This window comes from Engraulis encrasicolus, chromosome 1, assembly GCF_034702125.1.
Source record: "Engraulis encrasicolus isolate BLACKSEA-1 chromosome 1, IST_EnEncr_1.0, whole genome shotgun sequence".
NCBI classification, from domain to species: domain Eukaryota; kingdom Metazoa; phylum Chordata; class Actinopteri; order Clupeiformes; family Engraulidae; genus Engraulis; species Engraulis encrasicolus.
The window spans coordinates 31,153,896-31,163,895 of record NC_085857.1 but is presented as its reverse complement, the minus strand read 5'-3'; the positions used below and the strand labels follow the sequence as shown (position 1 = coordinate 31,163,895).

The 10,000-nt window shown below is 44.9% G+C and overlaps 1 protein-coding gene across 4 annotated transcripts in view; it reads left to right on the top strand.

The window, feature by feature from the left end:
* sh3pxd2aa (SH3 and PX domains 2Aa) overlaps window positions 1–10,000 on the top strand; it is a 334,085-nt gene that overhangs the window by 31,857 nt on the left and 292,228 nt on the right. The window contains exon 1 of one of the 4 annotated variants that reach the window (XM_063200286.1): window positions 1,132–1,401. The exons of the other annotated variants lie outside the window; for them this stretch is intronic. The gene's annotated coding sequence lies outside the window, so the exon portion shown is untranslated. Of the gene's footprint in view, window positions 1–1,131; window positions 1,402–10,000 lie in introns of those variants that run through there. 4 annotated transcript variants of the gene reach the window in all.

Below are 10,000 nucleotides of genomic sequence, written 5' to 3'. Positions count from 1 at the left end.
TCAACATAAAAGTTAAACAAAGCAGCACAAAAATAGCAATGCTGTTTTGCAATTGTTTAACTTTTATTTTGACAAGTTGCTGTCCTTTTCCCTTCCATGTTTATGAAAGGCTTGGTATGAATGTCTTACGAAACAGTCATGAACCCTTCATGCGAAGTGAATAGCAGCTGCTATGAATGTGTCATGCAGCGACACGTCAAGTAAAGTATAACCGTGAAAGTTCTTCTGGATTTGCACTCTGCTCTCAACACAAGTGATCTCACTAATCAGCTCACCTACCTAGTGTAGGATCAGCTGAATGAGTTAATTGACTGAAACAAAAATGTGTGGCCAAACGTTTACGTAGTACTTTATGAGCCTGGGATGCCTGTCTGCCTTTCTGGTGCTCAGACAGGGCTGGACTGGGACAAAAAATCAGACCAGGCTGGGCATTTTCAGCCAAGACCGTTCCACCAGGCACTAAGAGTGACAATGAAGATGATAACAGAGAGAGTAGAGAGAGAGAGGTTCCATTGGCCCATTGTTTCCGGGTTCTATTATTGCAAGGGGGAGGGGGGTGAAATCCCCCTTTAGGCAGACCTAGGCAGACCTAAGGACTGTTCTATTCAATGCTAGGAGCATTATGACACGCCCCTTTAGGCAGACCGGAACCTGGTCGTGTTAGGTGCCCATAGAAACCTATTATGTTGGCATATCTCTATATACTTAAAGAATCTCTGATTACATGGTACAATATCTGATAACATGGTGACAACGTTTTGAGTCACCTATTATATATAATATATATATATGTATATATATATATATATAATATATTATTACAAGCTCCTTAGACCACAACAGCCAAAATGAATATTTAAATCTGACTCAGAGATCTGACTGGCTCAGCATAAGTACTGGTATCACTACACGGAGAGGAGGACCAGGCCAAAATCGTCAACAGTCCACCGGGCAAATGTCCTGTATTCCATATGGCCAATCCAGCCATGTGTTCAGACATGATTCCCCTGCCATTCCATGGCAATTTAGCTGAAGGAGCCATAAAAGAAGCTATCTTGGTAGGGCTGCTGTATGGAAAATAAGAATAACACACACACACACACACACACACACACACACACACTTGTCTGGTAGAAGAGTAAAGTAGAAGAGAGCAGAAGATGGTGGTTGCCGTTTTACCCGAGTCTTTAAATAGACGCTCTTAGGCGGGGTTCAGTGCATTTAGTGGCCAGGGCCTCCTGAAAACGTCTGTGCCCCACCAAAGCTCCTTGCCAAGGCTACTGGCTGTCTTTGTCGTTTCTCCTCTTCTCTTCTCCTCTTCTCTTCTCTTCTCCTCGTCTCGTCTCTCTTCGACGGCACGGAAGATTCTAGCACCTTCCTCACTCCTCCACCCCGGCAACTGTAAGTTTCTTCTTTTCTTTTGATGTTTGCCTTGATGTTCAGAAAATACATTTTTTTCCCACTTGAAGATAAGCTTCAAGAGGTTCCTAGCTACTGGGAAGTCTAATTGCCCAAAAGCTTACTAGCTCTTTCGACTGCCATGAGTTTTATTAATGAGTATCTGCAGACAAAGAAACTTGAAAAAGAAGACAACCATGTCTCTACCCACTTTTGATAATTCGATGATTGCCAACCAACAAAGCGGCAAAGATTTTAAGCACTGAACAAGCTTGAAGCATGCCCGTCGTTACTGTCTTTTAACCCCTTAAGACACTTTCCCTGTTATACATTAGCTGTTCACAGAATGGCAATGACCAAGTCGTAATGTATTACTAAAGGCCCATGTGCACTGCCAAAATGGTGTAGTGCTTCAGTGACTATTGCAATGTCCCAGTGGTGGGACGGTGTCTGGTAAGGGGCAGTCATGGGTGAGCGGTTAGGGCGTCAGACTTGCATCCCAGAGGTTGCCGGTTCGACTCCCGACCCGCCAGGTTGGTGGGGGGAGTAATCAACCAGTGCTCTCCCCCATCCTCCTCATGACTGAGGTACCCTGAGCATGGTACCGTCCCACCGCACTGCTCCCCATGGGGCGCCACTGAGGGCTGCCCCCTTGCACGGGTGAGGCATAAATGCAATTTCGTTGTGTGCAGTGTGCAGTGTTCACTTGTGTGCTGTGGAGTGCTGTGTCACAATGACAATGGGAGTTGGAGTTTCCCAATGGGCTTTCACTTCACTTACACACGCGCTTGCTTGATCAGGATGGACTTGATGACACTGAAAGCGATGGTATCTGCAAATTACGTATTTGCAGATGACGTATTAGCGACGGATGCCCTACATGTTCTAAAAGGCCAGCTGTAATGAAATAATGTCTTCTTCTGTGGTGGCTGCTGCCGCTGCAGCCGCCTACTGTACACTATCTCCCTGTTCTATCTCTCTTTTTTCCTCCGCTGTAATATTGATGTTTTCTGTGTGAGTGTTCCATATTTCTCGTCTTGTTCCGAATGAATGGGTTCTTTATCCGTTTTCTTTCTCTCTCGCGCGCGTGCTCTTTCTCCTCTCCCACCAACTCTCCTCCGTCTTCTTTCAAAGCTAGCATTTAATTTGAAACAACTGATGAACAGGCTCTTTCTCGTTTCAGCTGGAATGTGTAAATTTATCAAGAATGAAAGAAAAAGAAAAAAAGAGACGGTGAGAGAGGAAGCGGGCAAGGAATAGAGAGAGAGAGAGAGAGAGAGAGAGAGAGAGAGAGAGAGAGAGAGAGAGAGAGAGAGAGATCAAAAGAGAGTTAGAAAGGAAAAATCTGTCTGAATTTTCTTTCTTCCTTTCGTAAGTTATGCATGATTTTGTGCTCCCTTGTGTTCTACATATGTGCTGTCAGTGAAGCACTGACGAGGAAGAGGGTCCATTTATGTATGCTTTTAGTGCATCTTAAAAGCAGCCCTGTATTCCAACTACCATGACAGCCTTGGTCTTGTATCTAAACAGACAACATTTGAAATCTTATCAATTATAGCTGACAGCCACATACTCTGCCCCCCTCTTTCTCACACCCCCCTCTCTCTCTCTCTCTCTCTCTCTCTCTCTCTCTCTCTCTCTCTCTCACACACACACACACACACACACACACACACACACACACACACACACACACACACACACACACACACACACACACACACACACACACACACACACACACACACACAGAGAGAAGCCCCCAGGAGATTGTTCTCACAGCTTCCTGTTGAGCATCTGGCTTGGCTTGCTGGGATCACATGATTCCAACTGGGATGTGTGCGTGTGTGTGCGTTTGTGTGGGCTTGCGAATGCTTGCATGTGTGTGCGTGCTTGCGTACGTACGTGCATGCGTGTTTGTGTTGTGTGTGTGTGCCTTTGTGTGCCTGTGTGTGTGTGTGCCTGTGTGTGTGACACTACCTTCAGGACAGGCCATCTGTAAAACCAATTGGTTTATGTCCATTAGCTGGATGAGCTATAGGGGTCTCCATAGGCGGCTAGTCACTTAAGTGGCACACACGCTAATTGCTAACGTCTTAGCTCTTAGCGCGGTTACCTCATGCTCCTAATGTGTGGCTGTTATTGTGTTTGTGTTGCACACTCACTCAAGGGATACAGCTCTTCCTGTGTAGAGTGTACACAACATGATTAAATGGTGGGCTACTACAGGGAAGATGTGTAGGCTAAACCTCTTAATGGCAGATTCATGTGGTTACTTGGCAAATATTTAACCTTAATTTACCGCTAACTTGCATTTAGCTTACAGGGTCAAGGGCTAGCACCTGGAACATGGCGAAGGTGGGTCGGATTGTGTGGAAGGATTCAAGGTTGTGTACCAGGTTTCAAGAATTCACAAAGTCAGGGCCGAAATGAAAGGTGCAAGATGAGCATAACGGCAAATGTGAAGTGTAAAAATAAAAAGCACCAATTGGTTCAGTGCAAAAGAGAGCCAAGGGAACAACACAACAAGGCAGTGTATAGGGATAATTGACGACACGGTGTGCGTATAACAGGAAAAATAATGCACACCTAGGTGGTGATGCGGCCACGACGCGAAGCGGAGTGGCCGTTACACCTCGGTGTGCATTATTTTTCCTGTTATACGCACACCGTGAAGTCAATTATCCCGCTTATACCACGGTTGCCACACTGTCTGAAATGTATTTGAGGCATTATTTCGATGCTTTAATGGCTAAAACAAAGGTTTTCTGTAGAACTACTTCCTTCCACCACAATAAGCTTCTTTTCATAACTTTCTGGCGAACTGCCGTTGCTAATTCTAAATTGAAGGTTGCTATGGCCAAGACACTGTTGATAGTTCTATCGCATTCGGTTGTCAAGTCAAGAGCCAGTCGTTAATTCTATCGCATTTGGTTGTCAAGTCAGTCGCCCCAATGTTCTACCCATCTGATATATGGGCGCGTTTAGTATATACTAGACAGATACTTGCCCACTAGATTATGCTACAGTTGGCATAATTCCTACAAATGTACAGATCTCAATGGATTAAAAAAAATACCCCGTGCATCTTGGCGACATTCTAAATGCCTCGCCTCGCCATTGACTTCATCAAAACAGGCACCTCGTCAATCTGCTCTCCTCCCATTGGAAACTCCCTTTGATTTATATTCCACTGCGTTCCCATAGTTAAGCCTATTGATCCGAAAATATCCCATCGGCTACTTTTCACAAGTTACGCTACTCTCTCAACTGATAAACGCTACAACCGCCTCTCTCCTCTCCTCTCCTGGGGAAGAAACGCCCACGTGAAACGGGCGTCCCTTTGCGCAGGGAATCTCTCTCTCTCTCTCTCTCTCTCTCTCTCTCTCTCTCTCTCTCTCTCTCTCTTTCTTTCTCTCTCTCTCTCTCTCTCTCTCTCTCTATCACAAAGTTGACAGAGTGATGGTCAGTTGGGAGAAATAAACATGTTTCAAATTTGATTACTACTAAGATTTGCTCCAGATTCACTATAGGCCTACATTGCTGGTGTTTCCAGACGCGCGGTGCCACATCAATTCAGCGCGTAATGCTTGCAACTTTTTTGTGTGTAATTTATGAACGTGCGCGCCTTGGCGCATTGATACACTGGAGTTATGCGGTCAGAAAAGTGACCTAATAGTGGGACTACTTCAGGTGTGCATATATAGACAGTTAATCAACACCCAAATTTAGCGCGTCACAATGGGAGATTCCAGACTGCCGTGGTATAAAAAAGCATAATAAATATGGCACAAAAAATGGTTAATACCCTAGTACTTCAGTGATAATATTGCACTTTTGTCATACTGGTGAACATAGCAGCAGCTGTTCCATTGAGTATGGTGTCTTGCACAAGCAGATATGTTGTGCGCTGAAAAGCTCCATGTCCATTGTGCTTCGATTTGTTTACTTGAATGTGTTTTCAAGGAAGTACTAGCATGAGGCTAACATTTCTTTTTAGCTCTCGTATCAGGTCATGCTATGAGCTAATCAAGAAATCTCTTTGTGTGAAATCCAGTGACAGAGGAAGATTTTAAGAGCTGGCCAACAAAGTCCTGAAAAAGTTCAAGGTTTGTCAGATGGGATAGAATTCAGGAGGTGATTCATTGAGGCGGTTGGTGTTGCATTTAGGTTAGCAGCTGCAGGTATAGAAAATTATAGGATGTTGCGTAATGTTGCATAACCTTGGAATATTTATGAAGTCTTTTGACTTTGTCCATACATCTTGGTGACCTCTCACTCTCACTCTCTCTCGCTCTCGCTCTCGCTCTCGCTCTCTCTCTCTCTCTCTCTCTCTCTCTCTCTCTCTCTCTCTCTCTCTCTCTCACCCTCTCACCATCAGTCTCTGAGGAGATTTTCTGTCCATGGTTTGGTTTAATCTCTAATGATTTAGATTAATTTGCAGCATGAAACCATCCATTGAATTCATTATATTTTTTATTAATAATCAGACTGTATTAGCTCCCACAGACTAACTAATATGTTGCTGTGGTTCTGAGTTTCAGTGTCTGTGGTTTTGATTAAGGGTGATTGTGCATGTGTCAGAAGGTAGCGGAAACTCTCATCACCTGAGTCATTCGCTGCAGCTTTTCCTCCCTTCTTTTCTCATCTCTTCTCTCCTCTCTACTTTTCTCTATCTGTCTCCAGCGTTTCCCGCAGAATTTTCGTTAGTCAAATTCATTGGGTGTTAGTCAGCATCAGTCACCAAGCATCAAGTCACCCTCATCAGTGGACATACTTTGCTGTGCAGTTTCATTTGATGATCTGAAAACTCTTTTTTTTGTTTTGTTTTTGATTATGCAACTTAAGAAATTACACAGTAAATTCTGCAGTGCTCATTTAACACTTAAATAGTTGATTTGACATCATTTGGACTTAAATGAACCCTATAAGTGTTGAATTAACACTGCAACATTTACTGTGTACATTCACCACATGAATCTTTTCAGGGGACCTAGTCAAGGTAGTAGGTGCTTCTTGTCAAGGTGGCCGCCTTAGCAATAAAGTGCTGGGGGAAACCCTGGTCTCCTTCTCCTCCTACTCCCTCCATCCTTCATTCCATCCCTTTTTTTTGTATCTCTTCTGTTGACTCCTTTGTTCCTCCACTCCTGCCCAAATTACTAATACATGAGGGGTGTCTCTGGCTCTTCCTCTGCCCTCTGATTCAGCATCACTCAGGAACTCCTCCAAGACGCAGGCACGCAGGCACGCACGCACGCACGCACTCATGCACGCACGCACTCATGCACACATGTAAGCTCTCATAAAGGACAGTATTTGGATACTTTGATGTGGTGAGGAACAACTGAATCTTTGTCTGTGCTTAACACATACGGACATGCACTCAATACTCACTACCACACGCACGCACACACTCATGCACGCACACACACAGACAGACACACGCACTTCCTGTGATTGGTTTTGGAACTATCAAGACTTCATGATGTCATGAATGCTTTGACCCTGACTTGCTATCCCTCCTCGTGGCTTCAAACAGAAGCTGCCTGTATTCTTCCTCCTCCTCCTTCCACTAGGGATGCACCGATACCACTTTTTTGAAAACCGATACAAGTACGAGTACATTAATGTGTGTACTTGCCGATACCGAGTACCGATACCGATACCTTTTACCACCAACATACAATGAAAATAAATGCATGGCCTTGTTTATTTCCACCTGTGATATGTTTTATTGTCCATTACCATGTAGATTTGAATGTTAGTAAATGTATGAGGTGGCACTTTTTTCCATGCTGCTTTCAAGTCCAAGTCCAAGTTCAAGATTTTGCATTGTTTTGTGTAATAGCAGTATCTTGCCTGGTATCGGCGAGTGCTTGACGAGTATGAGTACGAGTATAATGAGCAGTATCGGGTGCCGATACCAGTATCGGTATCGGTGCATCCCTACCTTCCACCCATCATCTTCCTCTCCTTTACCTCCTCCTCCTATTTCTCCTATTTCTCCTCCTCCTCCTTCACCTCATCCCCCCCCCTATTCCTCCTCCTTTTCTTTCTCTTAACTCTTCCTCTCCTTCACCTTATCCTCCTCCTCCTCTTCCTCCTCCTCTTCCTCCTCTCCTTCACTAGTAAGGGCTTGGCAGCTGGCCTGGCCTGGACCCTCTTTCTCCAAAGCATTGTTGCTAACCAGTTATTTTGCATTGCAGCTTGTAAGTTGCTAACTTCGGAAGCAACGATGTCAAGAAACACACCCCTGGACATAATTTATCCCAAACATATCTCTCATGTACTTACATCTGCATGCATACATACATTCAATTAGATGGCAAGAAAATTTTGTCTCATTGGATTCAAAAACGATGCCTTTTCTTCTAAATCATCCTCATCTTCATCGCAAGTAAGGTCTTGACTTTGGACAGATGTACTGCATAGGGGGGGACGGCCATGCCATGCCTCTCTGCTCGGTTCGCTTTTTTATCGTTAGTGACTCACAACCACCACAGCTGCATGGACAGAAAACAGCCGCTCTATTTTCAGATCAACCACTGGAATTTTTCTGTTTTTTAAATAACGTCTTTATCGTTGCTCTAGTTCCTCCTCCTCCATTTTTTTCCCTTTCGTCCCTCCGTTCGTTTCTCCAACAAACACGTGTTCTTAATTTTACAAAAGAAGTGCCACACAGTTAGTTATAGAGAGACAGGAAAAAGGCAGAGGTATAAAAAAGGATGCATGACATAATAAAAAATGCTTTCTTCTACAAAGGAGCAAAGACGTTAAGACTTTAAAGGGCTTTTCCACAACAATGGATGAATTGAAAAAAAAAAAAGACAGAACGCCGACACAACTGCCAACATGTCTGCTGTCTGTAGGGAGGTGTGTGTGTGTGTGTGTGTGTGTGTGTGTGTGTGTGTGTGTGTGTGTGTGTGTGTGTGTGTGTGTGTGTGTGTGTGTGTGTGTGTGTGTGTGTGTTTGTCTGTGTGTGTGTGTGTTTGTCTGTCTGTGTGTGTTTGTCTGTGTGTATGTGAATGTGAATGTGTGTTCACGTGTGTGTGAATTTGTTCACATTGTTGTGTGTGTGTGTGAATTTGTGTGAGTTTGTTCACATGTGTGTGAATTTGTGTGAGTTTGTTCACATGTGTGTGAATGTGTGTTCACGTGTGTGTGACAAGACAAGGATAAACGTGTGTGTGTCTGTGTGTGTGTCTTGGTCAAAGCTGTCCAGGCAGGCAAGTGTACTCCACCGGCCCTGTGCTGAGCTGCTTGTGTTGGCCCTCCCTGCTCTGCTCTGCCCTTCTCTGGGTGGCTCTGCTCTGGGTGGCTCTAAAGATAGGCAGCCCTGGCTGGGTGACTACCATAGTACACACACACACACACACACACACACACACACACACACACACACACACACACACACACACACACACACACACACACACACACACACACACTCTCTCTCTCTCTCTCGCTCTTGCTCTCGCTCTTGCTCTTGCTCTCTCTCTCTCTCTCTCTCTCTCTCTCTCTCTCTCCTCTCTCCTCTCTCTCTCTCCTCTCTCTCTCTCTCTCTCTCTCTCTCTCTCTCTCTCTCTCTCTCTCTCTCTCTCTCTCTCCTCCTCACCACACCACACAGATATCTGTTTGTAGCCCTGACTTACACACTTGTGGTGAGAAGGCTATTGTCCCTAGTCACTGGAAGTGGTTAAGTTTGATGTTATGTTACACATTGTTGTGGATGCTGTTTTGGTGTGTGTGTGTGTGTGTGTGTGTGTGTGTGTGTGTGTGTGTGTGTGTGTGTGTGTGTGTGTGTGTGTGTGTGTGTGTGTGTGTGTGTGTGTGTGTGTGTGTTTCCATTGTGGTTGCCATGAGGATAAATCCATCTGCTCTGATTTGAAGCTTGATCTGCAGCTTTTTCTTGCTCTCTCTTCATCCGCTCTTTTTTTATTTCTTTCTCTGTCCCTCTCTCTCTCCTCCATCTCTCCCTTCCCTTACCTCCCTCGTTTCTTCTCTATCTGCCTCCTATCCCTCTTTCCTGTAGCTCTGTAAGTTCCTTCCTCGCCCTCTCTCTCTCCCCTCTCTCTCCCCCCCTCTCTCTCTCCCCACCCGCCCTTTCTGACTCTTCCTTTCTTACACTACACTCCCTCCCTATTCCTATCGTTTCCTCTCCATCTCTCGTTCTCTCCCTTTCGACTTACCTCTGACCACTCCTCTCTCTCTCTCTCTCTCTCTCTCTCTCTCTCTCTCCTCTCCTCCTCTCTCTCTCTCTCTCTCTCTCTCTCTCTCTCTCTCTCTCTCTCTCTCTCTCTCTCTCTCCCCTGTCTGGGTCCTCTGAGGTGGTTTCTCTTCCCCTCCGCAGAGAAATTACAGCAAGCCAGACAGCCCCAGAGGCCAATTCAGGGATGCTTGGCGAAAGTGTGGGCGTTTCTCTTGAGTCTTGCCTTCTCAGTGTGTGTTTGTACCTGTGACTGTAGAATTTTTCATGTCTGTATTTCTGTGCGAGTATCAGTCAGTGCTTGTTAGTCACATTTCCTCATTCCCGAATTCAACACAATACATTGTCAGTGTTCATTTCCAAGTGTTAAATTCAGCTTTGCAGAATGTATTATAT